At 46.5% G+C, this 17,099-nt stretch overlaps 1 pseudogene; it reads right to left on the bottom strand.

The window, feature by feature from the left end:
- Nucleotides 1–29: 29 nt before the first annotated feature.
- Nucleotides 30–14,097, bottom strand: LOC118846673 (annotated as a pseudogene).
- Nucleotides 14,098–17,099: the final 3,002 nt, after the last annotated feature.

The following is a 17,099-nucleotide window of genomic DNA, read 5'->3' as shown; positions in this document are numbered from 1 at the left end:
TCCCGGCGCCCCCGCAGCGCCCCGCGCCCTCAGCCGGCCGAGTGCGGACCGCGGGGCTGCTGCGGCCGGCTCGGGCTCGGGCTCGGGCTCGGGCTCCGGCTCGGGCTCAGGCTCCGCTGCATTTCAAGCAGCCTCCGTGACGCTCCCCTCCCCGGCGGGCGGGGCGGGCTCAGCCTCCGCGCGCGGCCCGGCCCCGGCCCCCCGCGCCGCCGCCGCCGCCGCCGCCCCCGCCACGCGCGCGCGGCCCCGCCCCCGGAGGAGGGGGTCGGGGAGGGGGGCCGGGCTGTGCTCGGGGCACGGGGAGGGGCGGGGCGAGCCCGGTGGGCACGTTCCGTCCCCTCCCCCTCCCGAGGGCCCCCGGCCATTGGTGATTCCTCATCCTTATTCACGACACTCATCGTGACGCGCACGTCGCCAGGATGCTGCTTCCCGCTGCGCTTCCGTCTTGTCATCAGTAGAGAGGCCCGGGGCGAGCCGCCCTCAAGGGCCTGGGCAGGACCGCTCCCGCCCCCACCCCTCCTTCTGCAAAATAAGGATGCTAAAAATAGTGGGGGGAGTTGGGGGGCGGAGGGAGTCTGAAGAACGGGTCCTAGACCCGCGAGCCTGGAGCAGGCCCTTCCCCAGCTCGGTGCCTGAGTCCTCATCTGTAAAATGGGCATAGGAAGCCTGGCATGGCCTCCCCCTCATGGCTGGTGAGAGGATGGCACTTTGCAATGCTGGAAGCCTGGACAGATGGCTGCAGTTAGCCCCTCGCCCGAGGATGGGGTGTCTTTGCTTGGACCCACTGGAACGTGAGCTGCCTTAGAGCCCCGGGGACTGGCTGGTCCATCTCTTTGTATGCCTGGCGCTGAAGCCGGTGCCGTGCCCCTAGTCCAGGTTGAAGCTATGCTTTTTCATTCATTCGTCCAGGATCTCGGTGCTGGGGGTGAACTCTACAGCAGCGAAGATCCTGGCCCCTCCACGCCTTCTCATCCCCATCTTTGAACAAGCTGTCATGAGAGCGTTTATCCAGCCCAACCTTCAGGAGACCTTCCCTGCCCTAGCTCTTCCACTGTGTCCTGACTAACTGGGCAGGGCTTGGGCCTGGCATCTGGAAGCTTAGATTCCCACCCACCCACCTGCTTGTACGGCTGTACGTGGCCTTGAGAAAGCAGGGACCATGCAGGGACCCAGCACCCGATGGGAATCAGAACCTGGGCTTGGATTCCAGGACCTACTCCTGAAGCCCCCACTTGTGAGTCGGCCTTACTAAGGGACCTCTCTTGGGGCCTCTGGGCCTCAATCTCCTGTCCCTAAAACAAGTAGGTTGGGATCTCTAACACTGAGTGGAAGGAGCAGCTTTGAGAGACCGGTCAAGCCCTTCCTCATTGGAAGTCATGGGCCCAGAGCTGAAAGGGCCCGAAGAGACCATCAAGTGCAGCCCCTCCATTTTACAGATGAGGAAACAGAGATCTGAGATCACTTTAATAATAATGATGATGATGATATAGCTAGCATTTACGTAGCGCTTACTCTGTGCAGGACACTGTGCTAAAGGCTTTACAGACATTATCTCATATGATCCTTACAAACAGCCCTGGAATGTAGGTGTTATCACCCACATTTTGCAGATGAAGAAACTGAGGCAAACATAGTTAAGTGACTCCCCCAAGGTCACACAGCTAGTGAGTGTCAGAGGCCGGATGGATGTGACTCCAGGCCCAGCTCTATCCACTGCACACCTGAGCTGTCTGTGAGTGAGTGAGCGAGCATCAGAGGGAGCCTTCCAAGCAAACATGCCACGATCACTTACTCTGTGTTGAGGGGGGAGCTTAAACAGGTGGACTTTGAGTCAGGACAGCCTGAACCCAGATGCTTTCCAAGATCCCTCCCATGATTCTCTCTGTCCTTTCCAGCCAGATGATGGGGAAGCAGTGAGCTGTGATACAAAGAGCCTTGAGCTTGGAGCCAGACGGGATTCTGAAGATCACCCATGGGCTATGGGGGGAAGGGGAAGAGTTAATTTCTTCATCTGCAAAATGATGGGGGGGTGCAATGTAGAACTGTGGAAACAGCTTAGAACCTGGAGTGAAGGGAGATCCCACCTGTAACATTTATTACCTGGGTGACCTTGGACAAGCCCCTGCCTCACTCTGAGCCTCTACTTCCTCCTCAGTAAGAAGAGGGGAGTGGCCTAGATAACCCCAAAGTCCCTTCTCTGCACTCAGTCAATAATTCTAACAGACCTTTATTGAGCACCTACGTATTATCATACTCAGGCCTCTGCTAGCAACTGGAGATCAATGCTGAAAGAAAAGAAAAAGTCTCCTCTCCAAGTAGTTTACATTCTGCTTGGAGGGGTCGAGGGTGGGTGGGCAGGGTGCAAGACCAAAACCACTGCTGGAAATCCTGGTAGATTCTGGAGAGGCTGCAGTTTATTCATATAAGGAAATCACAGTCAGGAAATTCCCTCTGCCCTTCTCAGCAATTAACAGTCCTTCAGGGTTGCTCAGAGCACCGAGGGGTTAAGTGACTCATGGACACAAAGACTGTATTGTGTAGGTGGGAATTCTCAGGCTAACTGCATTGTCTCACAAGAATTCTAGTATCCAAAAAAACCTCAGGTGTTGGGAAGATCAGGACAGCCCAGGCCTATTGGGAAAGCAGGAGCCATCCCCATGGGAGAGCACGAGGCCAGCAGTGGAACCACCAAGAAGAGGAAACTCTGCCCTGGCCTGGGTCAGTACCCTTGGATAAAGGCCCCAGTCACCTACCCTAGTTAAGGCTCTGTAGAGCATGCATGCAAAAAAGTCTAATGTGAGGGAAACTGAGGAAGAAGAGAGCGCCAACACCTGGAGGACCCAAAAAGGCTTCATGAAAGAGAAGGAAGCTAAACCCTGAAGGAAGAGGAGGATTCTGGGAAAAGGACCCCAGAACTAGGGGTTGAAAGGGCCTGAGAGGCCAGCTAGCCCAATGGCCTTACTGTAAAGCCTAGATAGGAGAAGAGGAGGGAACAGAAAAAGAGGAAGAAACGTATTCCAGGCTTGAGGGTGAAGACCTGTGGGGGTGGAAATAATCCACTCTGTCCCCGAATGTAAGCAGGCCCAGCCAGCTCTGACCTTTGAGGACTGACTAATCCTAGCTCCATGTCTGGGTGACCTTGGGCAAACTGTTCCCAGGCCAGGAGCTTCTACTTTCTTCTGTACTGTGAGATACTAATCCCTTGTCTATTGACCTCACAGGGCAGTGCTAGAGCATCAAGCAAGATTGAGGGGAGAATCTAAAAAGGTTTGACTGTCAGGAAGGGGACCACGATGCCCTCTGGGCCCCCTAGCTCCTGATTCTGTCTCTGAAAGGGAGGTGGGGGACATCTGCCTCCAGGTCTTTGCCCTGGCTGACCCCCAGGTCTGGAAAGCACTCCCTCCTCACCTCCAACTCCCAGAATCCTTGGTTTCTTTCAAGGCTCAGCTCAAGTCTTCCCTTCTATATGAGGTTTTTCCTGACCACCCTCTGCCCATCTCGACCGCCACCCTCCCCCACAAATTTGTATGTTTTCTACATCTGTGTGTGTATATACACATATTATCTCCCCCTACCCAGACTCTTTGTATCAGTGCCTGGCACATAGTAGGTGCTTGTTATCAATGGAGTAGGGAAGTCTGTCCTTTCTGGGTCAACTTCACAGGAATTTAATATTAAAAATAGCTTACAATAAGTAACCTCTGATTATAGGGTCCTTTGTGATTTCACAATAGCCTACCTGTGAGGTAGGCACTATTTTTATCCCCAATTTACAGTCAGACAACCGAGGCTCACAGAAATGACATGACTCACCCATTTTCACAAGCTTGGGAGTTCCTGAACGAACGAGGGTCCCACCGGTAAGGACGAGGCAGCCTCCCTTCATGGCCATGAACTCCTTTGTCTCAGCCTCTTCTTTACCCAACCAATGAGGGGCTTAGGGAGATGACCCCTCTGGGCCTGGCCTTGCCTAGTTCCAGGATCCTTTCTGAGGCCATTTCTATCACCTGGATTGGCCCAGCCTTAAGAGTCAGAAGACCAGCCTTCAAATCCTGATACTGGTATTTATTCACTAAAAGGAGAAGATATTTGTAAATCACTTTGCAAGTCTTAATAAATGCTGGCTATTGCTATTTTTGGTTGTCACTGTTGTTTTCTCTGAGGAGCCTCAGTTTCCTCATTTCTAAGACAAGAAGGTTGGACTCCATGACCTCTAGGGCCCAGCCCTAGGCCTACACTCCCGTGGCTGCCTGGGTACGGTGTTGTGGCAGCAGCTCTGCGGAGGGAAAGCCCAGGGTCGGCCCAGAAATCAGGGAAAGTTTCCTTGCAGAAGCAATATTGGAGCTGGTCTGTGAAGGGTGTGCAGGGAGTGTCCTAGGCCAAGGGAACTGTGTGAGCCAAGGCATGGGGGGGGGGAAGGACAAATGTGTGTTTGGGTATATACTAGGCATTTAATAAATGCTTGTCTAATTGAATTAAATTGGGTTGATTGGAATTGAATGGGGGCAACAGGGCAAGGTTCCATTTGGCTAGAGCGTTGGCATCCTGAAGGGGAGTGGAGGGAGTAATGAATACTCACCAAACGTGGAGGAGGAAACCTGGGTTCAAATCCTAGCTCTGTCATTTTCTACCTGTGTGAGCTTGGGTCTCTGTCCCCTCCTCTGTAAAATGAGAGGATTAGACAAATGATCTCTTAGGTCCCTTCTATCTCTTCATCTTATGAAATCTTAGGAAATGCCAGATGGGGTCAGATTGCTATAGACAATGGGGAGCCATGGAGGATTTTGAACAAAGGAGTGACTCAGGCAGAGAGGTGTTTGTTAGGCAAAAAATTGCCTGGGCAGGATGGATTGGGGAAGGGTGTAGAGAAGTTGGGATGCTCCTTGAGGAAGGATCAAATAACTACAGTCCTCCACCCCACACACACATTCTCCCACCCTGCACAGCGGGTCCTAATTGGCCCCCTCCCTGAGCACCACACATAGAGGCAGCAGCTCAAGGCCTTGCCAAAAGCAATTAATGGAATCACACCCCAATGGCTTAATTAGGCCCTCCTCCACCAGCCTCCCAACTCCATTTCATTTGGCTTGTGGGTCATGTGGGCCTTGGGATGGAGAGGTAATGGGGGCACCCTGCCAGACAGTGCCAGCTGCAGCCCTGTCTACTCTTCCTTTTCCACCCTGCTCCCCTTCTCAGACTCACCAAAGGCACAAGGCAGAAGCAGCCTGCAGGAGGGCAGAGTCTGATGGCCTGCTCCAGGTTTGAATCCTACCTCCAACATGTGCTAGCCGGGAGACCTTGGAGAAGTCACTATCCCTTGACAGGCATCACACTCCTCAGCTATATAAAGGGGAGATGGATATTTTGACCACTTACTGCACGGGATCATCGTATGCAAAGCTTCCTATAAGTCTGAAAGCTTAAAAATGGGAACTATTATCATTAGTCTCCAAGCATCCCCCAAAGATCTGGGAGGCATGGAGCAGCGAGCTGCCCCCCTCCTTGGGCCCAGGCTGAGGGCCTTTCTAGGAGGGGTCCACTTCACAGCATCTCTCATATCTGTCTCTTTCTCTATGCTCAGATAGCCATCACCCTGGCCTAGGCCCTAATACCCTTCTGGGTTATTGCAACAGTTTCCCTTCTTTTTCCATTTCCTTCTCCAGCTCATTTGACAGATGAGGAAACTGAGGCTGAGAGGGGTTCAGTGGCTTGTCCAGAGCCATACAGCTAGTAAGTGTCTGAAATGATATTTGAACTCCAGCCTTCTGGACTACAAGCCTAGTGTTTTTGCCCACTAGCTGCCTACCTTTTTCAGGTTTACTCAACCTTACTCTCCATCATCTGCACAGCTAGGTGGCATGGTGGATAGAGTGCTGGGCCTGAGTCAGGAAGACTCATCTTACCAAGTTCAAATCCAGTCTCAGACACTTACTAACTGTGTGATCCTGGGCAAGTCACTAAACGCTGTTTGCCTCAGTTCCTCATCTGTGAAAGCACTCCAGTATCTCTGCCAAGAAAATCCCAAATGGGGTCACAGAGAGTCAGACACAACTGAACAATAAGCCCTTCGCCTACTCCATGTTCCCACCCAAATGGCTTTTTTGCTCTTCCCCATATATGAGGATTCATTTCCCACCTCCATCTTTGCGCAAGCTGTCCCTTACCCCTCTTGCCTGGAAGGTTCTCCCTTCTTCCTTTCACCTCCTGAAATCCTTGAATTCCGTCAAGGCTTAGCTCAAATGCCATTTTCTACCAGGCAGTTTTCCTGATTACCCCAGTTGCTAGCACCAACCCTCAACAAGATCGATTTGTATTTTCTCAAGACACCTCCCTGCCAGCAGCCTCCTCACACTGGAGATGTCTTTGCCCTGTGGCTCTCTCTTCTTTAAAAAAAATGTTTATATTATGTATTTTTCCAATTACATGTAATAACAATTTTCAACATTTTTTTTAATTTTGAGTTCCAAATTCTCTCCCTCCCTCTGTCCCTCCCCTCTCCCTTCTTTGAGAAGGCAAGCAATAGATTATACATGTGCAGTCATGCAAAATATATTTCCATATTAGTCATATTGTGAAAGAAAACACAGACCAAAAAAAAAAACCCAAGACAAATAAAGCTTTAAGAAGTATACTTTAATCTGCATTCAGCTGCCATCGGTTCTTTCTCTGGAGGCAGATAACATTTTTCATCATAAATCTTTTGGAATTCTCTTGGATCATTGTATTGCTACGAATAGCGAAGTCATTCACGGTTGATCATTGCTGCAATATTGCTGTTACTATGTATACTGTTCTCCTGGTTCTGCTCACTTCACTTTGCACCAGTTCATATAAATCTTCCCAGGTTTTTTTTTCTTACAGGATAATAGTATGCCATCACAATCATACCCTTAATTTCTAATTCTTTGCCACCACAAAAAGAGCTATTGTAAATACTTTTATGCAAATAGATCCTTTTCCTTTTTCTTTAAAATCTCTTTGGGATGCAGACCTAGTAATGCTACTGCTAGATCAAAGGATAAACACAGTTTTATAACCCTTTGGGGATAGTTCCAAATTACCCCCCAGATTGGTTGGATCAGTTCACAACTTCACCAAAAGTGCATTAGTGTGCCAATTTTTCTACATCCCCTCCAATATTTGTCATTTTGATTTTCTGTCATTAGCCAGTCTGATAGGTATGAGGTGACACCTCAGAGTTATTTTAATTTTCATTTCTCTAATCAATAGTGATTTAGAGTGTTTTTCATATGTCTATAGATAGCTTTGATTTCTTCTCCTGAAAATTTGTTTATATCCTTTGACCATTTATCAATTGGGGAATTACTTGTATTCTTATCAATTTGATTCAGTTCTCTATATATTTGAGAAGTGAGGTCTTTATCAGAGAAACTTGCTGTAAATTCCCCCCCTCCCTAGTTTTCTGCTTTCCTTCTAATCTTGGCTGCATTAGTTTTGTTTGTGCCAAAACTTTAATTTATTTCACATTCCATAATGTTTGGTTATAAATGTCTCTTGTTTGGTCATAAATAGATCTGACAGGTAAATTTTTCCATGCTCCCCTAATTTGCTTACAATATCACCCTTTGTGCCTAAAACATGTACCCATTTCGACAGTATCTTGGTATACAGTGTGAGATATTAGTTTATACCTAGCTTCTGCCAACTGCTTTCCAATTTTCCCAGCAATTTTTGTCAAATACCGAGTTCTTGTCCCAAAAGCTTGGATCTTTGGGTTTATCAAACACTAGAATACTATGGTCATTTACTTCTGTGTATCGTGTATCTGATCTATTGCTCTGATTTAGCACTCTACTTCTTAGCCAGTACCAGATTGTTTGATGATTACTGCTTTGTAATAGTTTGACATCTGATACTACTGCCTCCTCCATATTTTCTTCCATTGATTCCCTTGATATTCTTGACCTTTTCTTCTTCCAGATGAATTTTGTCATTATTTTTTCTAGCCCTATCTTATCTAGCTTTATAAAATATTTTTTGGTGATTTGACTCGTATGGCACTGAGTGAGTAAATTAATTTAGGTAGAATTATTATTTTTATTATATTGGCATTATATATGAACCATTAATATTTCTCCACATGTTTAGATCTGACTTTATTTGTGTGAAAAGTATTTTGTAATTGTGTTCATATGGTGCCTGGCTTTGTCTTGACAGGTAGACTCCCAAGTATATTATAGTGTCTGTAGTTATTGTAAATGGATTTTCTCTTTCTATCTCTTCCTGTTGGACTTTGTAATATAGAGAAATGCTGATGACTTGTGTGGGTTTATTTTGTATCTTGTAAATTGCTAAAGTTGGCAATTATTTCAACTAGTTTTTAGTTAATTCTCTAGGATTCTCTAAGTACACTATCATATCTTCTTCATTGTGATAGTTTGGTTTCTTCATTGCCTAGTCTAATTCCTTCAATTTCTTTTTCTTGTCATTGCTATAGCTAGCATTTCTAGTACAATATTGAGTAGTAGTGGTGATAATGGACTTCTTTGCTTCTTGATATTATTGAGAAGGCTTCTAGTTAATTGCCATTACAGACAATGCTTGCTCTTGATTTTAAATAGATACTACTTATCATTTTAAGGAAAACTCCATTTTTTTCCTGTGCTCTCTAGCGTTTTTTAATAGGAATAGGTGTTGTATTCTGTTGAAGGCTTTTTCTGCATCTATTAGGATAATCATATGATTTCTGTCAGTTTTGTTATTGATATTGTCAATTATTCTGATAGTTTTCTTAATATTGAGCCAGCCCTGCATTCCTGGTATAAATCCCACCTGGTCACAGTATATGATCTTTGTGGTAGTATTCCTGGAATTTCATTGCTAGTATTGTATTTAAAATGTTTAATATTCATTAGGGAAATTGATCTATAGTTTTCTTTCTCTGTTTTTGCTCTTCCTGGTTTGGGTATCTGCACCATATTTGTATGCTAAGAGAGATTTGGTAGAACTCTTTCTGTGGCTCTCTTCTGATTGGTGAACCTCTGGCCTGAACCATTACTATGTCATGAGGGGCCCAGGTAATACTCAATTCATACCCACTCCACTCCTCACCCTCTGAACTTTTCCATCTCCCTGTCAACAACCATGTCCTAGGTGAGTATTGCCTTCTCCTTCCAGCTTTTCTTTCTGGGTTGTCTTCCTCCATTAGAATGTAAACTCCTTGAGGGTAGTGATTGTCTTGATTGCTTGTATTTATATCCTCAGAGCTTAGCAGAGCACCTGGTACCTAATAAGCACTTAAAAAATATTCTATTGTTTCTCTCTCTCCACCCCCTTCCCTCATATCCTCCCTCTCTCCAGTGGATAGAGCACTGGGCCTGGACTCAGGAAGACCTGAGTTCCAAATCCAGCCTCAGACACAGACCTTGAGCAAATCACTTAACCTCTGTCTGCCTCAGTTTCCTTAACTAAAAATGGAGATACTAACAGCACCTACCTTGAAGGTTTGTGGTGAGGATCAAAGGAGGTGATAACTGTGAAAAAACATTAGCACATAGTAGGCACTATATAACTACTTCTTCCTTTCCCTTCCTCCTTCCCTAGCTATTTATCCTTTACCTATTTTCCTTTCCTCCCAATAGAATGCAAGCTCTTTGAAGACAAGGAACATTTCTTTTTTGTCTCTGTAATCTCAGCACCTGGGGAATAGTAGGAATGGCCTGGTTTTGACATCAAGCAGACTTTTAGATGAGTCTGTCTGTTACTGGTCATAGTTTCCCGGGGAATGATCTCTGCCTCCAGCCCATGTCCAGTTTCTCTGAGGGTCTGCAGTGTATAAGCGGTCTATGGCAGGCCTGCCCTGGTGGAGTTTAGAATTCAGTAAGGGTGTGAAGGCAGACACACAAGGGGCCAGCACGGCTGTCCTGAAAATCGAGAGAGAACCTACTGTATCATAGAAAGAGCCTTGGACTCTTAATTGAGAGCCCTGGGTTCAGACACTGGCTCTGTCCTTGACTAGCTGCAGACTAGACACTCTGTATTTGGAATCACAGACTGAGAGCTGGAAGGGATCCTGAAAGTAATCGAGTTCAATTGCTCCATTGTGCAGATGAGGCAGCCTGTGCAAGTTTTAGGAAAACCAAAAAACCAGAAATGACTTGTCCAGGCTCACACAGCTACCAAATATCTGCGGCTGGATTGGAACTCCAGTCTTCCTGACTCCAAGTCCAGGGCTCTCCTCATTGACACCATCTAGCGAGCTGCCTCTAAGCACAAACCAGGGAGTTAGGGAGGGAAGAAGGGCATGAGCAGTTGGCGATTGGGTCCCTCTGACTGGGCTTAAGCCTCTTCCTCTACAGAAGGAAGGGGTTGAACTGAAGGCCCTCTGAGGTGCCTCTCTGAGCCTCAGTCTCCTTCTCTGAAATAGTCCTGGGGCCGTTGTAGGGATAGGGCTCTGTGACCCTCCAGGCCATCCAGTTCTGTTTTATTCTGGTTTTGTTTTTGACCAGACCTGGAGTTTTCTGAGTGTAGAGCTCCAGGTGAGGGAGCTCCCTTCACCAAAGCAGGTCAGCAGCAACTCGGCAGCTCACAGTCTTAGCCAATTGTCCTGAGGTGTGATTCACCCAGGATGGCCCATGGTGGTCCAGTGGCTTGAACCCCAGCATGTCTGGATCCTAATTCCATGGCCAGCTAGGCAACTCTGGGCAAGGCCTTCTCTCTAAGACTGAGTGTCCTCTTCTACCTCACGAGAGGGGCTTGATTGGACCTGATGGTCTTGAAGACTCCCCTCAGCTCTGAACATGGGCTCCTAGGCCCCATTAAAGCTGGGCCACTATCTGCCTGGATGCCCTGGGTTCTTTCTCTTCAACTTGCCCTCCTGTAGCCAGAATGGACTTTGTTTTCTTTGAATGGCTCAGCTCGCCTCGTTGAGCTTCCCTGGACGCTGGGGCTTGCTCTTCCGGGGCGGGACCGGAGCTTCCTGTGTGATGAGTCGTGGTGCTGGCTGAGGGGAGGTGTGTTAACGTGGTCTACGCTGGGGGAGGGGCCAAGTCAAGAACCAATTGGCCCTGGTCGTTCAGGCGGCGCTTGATGATGTCAAAAACTCTATAAGAGGGGAGAGGACAGCTTGAAGATCCTCCTTTCCTTTTCCGGTTGGAGCCAGAGACACCTACAGCCGAAGCTGAGCTGCCGGTAGCAGAGCTGACTAGAGGCTAGTGGGTAATCTTCTTACCATAGAGGGGAAGCATGTATACGATTTTGCCTTATACCATCTCGCTTCTCTGTGGCCTCCTATTTACCCTTGTGAGGCGGACTTATTGGGCCTGGAAGCTTTTGATGAAAATATCAAAATGGGGATGCTGATTTGTGGGCTTGTTATTGTGGAGTGTAAATACATGCTTTAGTTCTCCTGCCTTCTGCCTAGAGAATTCCTTATATCCTGCGGTTCCGGACCTTTTAGGCACATATGAGATTCTCTTTGAAATCATAAATTCTGCCTTCCTAATATACCTCCCTGTCACAGTGAGTTCCTAGCATAGCTCAGCCTAGACCCCAAGGCTCCCAGCTCTTAAACTCAGGCTCCTTCTACTTAGGATCAACATGGAAAGGGGCATGAGATGGGAGCAGCTTTTAGAAGAATGGCTCCTTGCACCAGAGAAGAATGTTGGCTACAGACTAGGGAAAGGACTTCCAGGCCACAGAGTGCCAGGAGCTGTGAACTGAGTTTAAAAGTCCACTCTTCCCATGGACTTACTTATATGTGTGGTGGATTGTGTCACCAGCTCTTGAGGACAGTGTTTATACCAAATATTCTCACTGTATCTCTTTAGTAAATAACCTTAGCTAAAAAGGTAACTCAAGCCACTGGCTGATTGCCAATGGGGAGAACAATAGTGGGAACTCATGAGTCATACTTGTAGAAACCAAGACCCTTAGGGTTTTTCTTTATTCGTGAGAGAGTGGTAGGGAAACCACCCTCTGGGGATCCAACCTGTGAGCATGAGTACGTTTAAGGAGTATTCCCAGAATGCCTTCATCGATGGATACCTTTGAGGTCTCTGACAGTTCTGAGGTTCTTTGATTCTCTGATGGAATGAATAGCAGGATATTCAGGCCTTTACAATGTGTTTGCTTATAATGTATCGAGCTATTAGGAAAGGGCATTGGCTGGGGCAACCTGCATGATTAAGTCACTAATGATAAACTCTCCCAGACCAGCCTCTTCATAGAACCAGAGGAGAAGGGAAGGAATGACAAAGGACAGACTTTTATTGTTAAAAAGACCCTCAGGAGCCATCTGGTCCAACCTATGCCTGAACAAGAGTTCTCTCTACAGTGTACCAGACCTCCTGTGAAGAGAGACTCACTACTACCAAGGTAGCCCAGTCCACTTTGGGATACATCTCATCGAAGATGGCCATCTCACTTTCTCCCTGTTACACTCAACACCAAGCTAAATATGTCCAGTTCCTTCAACTGATCTGCCTATGACGCAGACTCCAACTTCTTTACTCCTGCCTCTGGTGAAGTGGTGGCCCCTCTCTTTGCCAAGTCAAAACCCTTTGACTTTGGCCCCATTCCGTCCCATCTCTCCCTGTCTACTGGCACCTTTCCTGCTGCCTCCAAATACACTTATGTCTCCCACATCCTCAGAAAACCTTTACTTGATATGACTATCCGCAGTAGCTATTGGCTGATGACCCTCTTCTGCTAGTCAACTAATCTCATTGAGAAAGCCTTCCACAGTACATGGCCCTTTCCTCTCACTCTCTGTAGTCTGACTTCTGACCTCATCCATCATTCAACTGAAACTGTTCTCTCTAAAATCACCAATGGTCTCTTAATTACCAATCCAATGGCCTTCTCTCCATCCCCATGCTCCTTGGTGTCTCCGAAACTCCTGACACTGTTGATCAACCGGTTCTCTTGAATACTCTCCCCTCTCTAGTTTTTCGTGACTTGTCTGACCACTACTTCTCAGTCTCCATTGCTGGATGATTTGGAAATCATGACCACTAACCAAGAGTATACCCAAGGTGCTTTTTTCTCTTCTCTCTCTCTTTTTTTTACATTGATTTAAAAAAATTGTTCATCTTCAAATACTCTCCCTCTCTGCAACTTGTTCCCCACCCATTGAGAAGGCAAGCAATATGATACCCATTATACATTTGAAGTTATGCAAAATATTTCTATATTAGTTATGTTACAAAAAAAACCAAGAAAAATAAAATGAAAGAAAATATGCTTTGATCTGTACTCCGAATTCATCAGTTCTCTGTATGAAGATGGAGAGAATCCTTCATCATAAGTCCTTTGGAATTGTAATGGATCATTGTGTTGATCAAAGTTACTAAGTATTTCACTGTTGATTATCTCTTCAATGTTGCTGTTACTATGTACATTGTTCTGCTGGTTCTGCTCACTTCACATTGTATCAGTTCATATAAATCTTCCCTAAAACCATCTCCTACATTATTTCTTTTTTTTAAAGGGAAATGGCTGTTTTATTCAGAGAACAACAATACAGTATGCATTTCTTCATTTAACACCCCCTGAAAGAGAGTATATATCAGACACAAAGAAGCAATAGTTTCATGATCAGATACTGCTTTATGTTCCTTATTAACAACTGGGTAATGAAACCAGGATCTATCTCCTCTTCCTGGCATAAGTCTTTGTTTTCTGATATTTCAACCTCAGATCACCCTTTTCAGCTTCCAATTGAAGGATTGCCATGGTTCTTTCATAGTTCTTTTCAAGAGGTTCATAAACATAACGAGCAGTCCACCTGGTTATAGGATGCTTGAAGTACTCCCAGTGTTCTGAAACGTAGCCTTCTGGGATTTCTGCTAATTCAGCTTCACCAATGAATATATTCACCAATGTTATGCCAATTGCTATTGGAATCCCAGTCAACAATAAATAAAATCTCAACAACTTCAAAAATCTCATCATAGAATTCAGAAGGTTTGATGACAAACATTTTCTTCCTATGGTTTCCACTATGTTGGACAGGGGCCACGGCGCCTGCTCCCAGGATGAACTGGGTCAACAAGATGCAGAGGTGCAGCTTCAGCCCAAGCTGGCTCCCATCGCCACCGATGCTGAAGCCCAAAGCAAAAGGCTCATTGCCACCATGGCTGCTTCTGGCTTTCTTTCCACATTATTTCTTATAGCACAATTGCATTCCATCATAATCATATACCATGACTTATTCAGCCATTCCCAGTTGATGGACATCCCTTCAATTTCTAATTCTTTGCCACCACAAAAAGAGCTGCAATATTTTTATACATATGAGTGATTTTCTTTGTTCTTTTATCTCCTTGGGATACAGTCCAAGTAGTGGGATTGCTGGGTCAAAGGGTATTTACAGTTTTATAGCCCTTTGGGTATAGTTCCAAATTGCTCTCCAGAATGGTTGGACTAATTCACAGGTCCACCAACATTGTGTTAGTACCTATTTTCACAATCCCGTCTAGCAAATGTCATTTTCTTTTCTTGTCATCTTAGCCAATCTAGTAGGTGTGAGGTGGTACCTCAGAGTTGCTTAAATTTGCATTTCTCTGATTAATAGTGATTTAGAACATTTTTTAATACAACTATTTATAGCTTTTATTTCTTCTTGGAAACTGCCTGTTCATATCCTTTGACCATTTATCAGTTGGAAAATGGCTCTTATTTTTATACACTTGGCTCATTTTCCTATATGTTTGAGAAATGACATTTTTATCAGAGAAACTTTCCACAAAAATTTTTTCCACAGTTTCCTGCTTTTGGGCTACATTTGGTTTTGTTTGTGCAAAAGTTTTTTAATTTCATGTAATCAAAATTCTCCGTTTTACCTCATGTGATCCTCTCTATCTCGTTTGAACATAAACAGGTCAGATCCCACCTTACACAAGGTGGATTTTGTGGTCTACCACTCCGATGCCCCCAGTGCTGGAGCTTTCCCTCTGGTCACCATCATCTGGTCATAGGATATTAGGCCCATCTAGTCCAAGCCCTTCATCTTACAGATAAAGAAACTAGATCTGGGAGGCATCTGGGAGGGGCAGGAGAGCCCAGGAGCTGGAGTCAGGAAGGAGCGAGTTCAAACCCAGCCTTTGTGAGTTCAAATCTGTCCCCAGATGCTGACTAGCTTCAGTTTCCTCTTCTGTAAAATGAGGGGGTTGGACTCACTGGCCTAAGAACCGTGTGCCCTTCCTAGGATCCATGATCCCAAGTTCCTGTCCTAATTAGAGGGTGGAGGAAGCAAAGTCAGATAGTTTATCTGAAAGAGATCTGGGGGGTTTAGTGAATTGCAAACTCATTATGAGTCAGCAGGGGGGTAGGGCAGTTGGGAAGTCAAAAAGCATTTGTTAAGCACCTACTATGTGCCAGGCACTGTGCTGAGCCCCGAGGATACAAGAGAAGCAAATCAAATAAACAAACCACCCAGTCCTGCTCTCTGGGATCTCCTGTGGGATCTTAGGGTGAATGGAGAGAGACAGAGTGTTCTTGGTAAGCAGGTGGCAATCCCTCTGTAGCAGGCCCTGGTCAGAGCAGATCTAGAGAATTGTGTTCACTTCTGTTCCAAAGTGGGGTAGGCTCTGGGTGCAGAGGGCCTCCCCTCCTTGGGAGTCTCAGCTCTGTCATGACTCTTGGGAATCCTATGGGTTAGATTAGCCAGGGGTGGGGAACCTGCAGCCTTGAGGCCACATGTGGCCTTCTAGGTGTCTGGGTGCGGCCTTTTGACTGAGCCCACGTTTTACAGGACAAATCTTTTTCTTAAGGGGATTTGTTCTGTGAAGTTTGGATTCGGTTAAAGGGATTCACTTGAGGGCCACATGTGACCTCAAGGCTGAAGTTTCCCCAGCCCTCACTAGATGTTGCCCCAGCCCTTTCTGACTCTGAGATTCTGTGATTTTCTCCCTTCTCACCCCTGACAGTCTCTGTTCTAAGCTCCCTCCAAAATCTGACATTGTGTTTTAAGAAAGTTGTCTCCTGACCCTACATCTTGTTGGCAGCTCCCTGTTCCCCATGGATGATGAAAAATTCAGGCAGTGGCTTTGTCAGCTTATGAAATATTTAAGGTTTGTGTCTAGCAGCTTTCCTCAGGGACATTCCTGGTCCCTGCTTGGAAGACCTCTGGGCAAGTGGAAGCTTCCTGGGAACTCAGCCCATACTGACCTGCCCCCCACACCCACCCCTGATCCAGACTCTGAAGTCATAAAAGCTTTGAGATAGAAGTACTCTTAGAGGCAAGAATGTCAGAGCTAGGAATGGACCTTAGAACAGGGAATGTCAGAGCTGGGAGGGCCTTAGATCAGGGTGTGTCAGACCTGGGAAGGCCTTAGATCAGGGTGTATTGGAGCTGGGAAGCCCTTAGATCAAGGTGTGTCAGAGCTGGGAGGGACCTTAGAACGTGGGACACCGAGCCCTGAAAGTCCAAAGAGAAAAAGAGAGCTGCCCAGATTTAATTCTTCCCCCTTCCCCATCCCACCCCCATTCTTGGCCAACAGTCATCCCGAGGCCATCCTCAGTCACTGGGAACTGTCAGAGGAGTTTCTGTGTAAATGGTGTAAATGGTGAGAGCACATGGCTGCTTCCATCAGAGGGAGCCTTGTAATTTCATCTAGATGATTGGGGGACTCACCAGATTGATCAGGGTCTCCCGCAGTCACTCCTGTGACACACTCATAGAAGTGGGTAGTAGATCAGCACTTAGGGCCTTGGGTCTCTGGGCGGGGGGCACACTGCAAGCCAGTGAGCATTTACTAAGCACCTACTATATGCCAGGAACTGTGCTGAGCACTGGGGATACAAAAAAAAAAACCCTATAAGAGATCAATAAACCCATGTACTTCCCCACACAGGAGTCAGGAGCAGCAATGAGGTCGACAACGTGACCCTATCTGATGAACCTCCTGGAGCCTGAGTCCACAACCTGACTCCCACATCGCTGTTCGGCTATACTCGTAACGCGTGTAGATGCTGTCATGATTAATAAAATGTTGATGCGTTTCCAAGCTTTACCCAATTCATGGGCGCTCTTGTCGGCATCCATCCTCCCAAGCAACGGAGACAAGTACTAGCTACCACGTTATGTAGCTTTTCCTTTAAAGTTTAAACCCTTCGCACGCATTGACTCATCTGAG

Source organism: Trichosurus vulpecula, chromosome 4, assembly GCF_011100635.1.
Source record: "Trichosurus vulpecula isolate mTriVul1 chromosome 4, mTriVul1.pri, whole genome shotgun sequence".
NCBI lineage: Eukaryota > Metazoa > Chordata > Mammalia > Diprotodontia > Phalangeridae > Trichosurus > Trichosurus vulpecula.
Note: the sequence above shows the minus strand (reverse complement) of the source record. Positions and strands in the feature narration are given on the sequence as shown.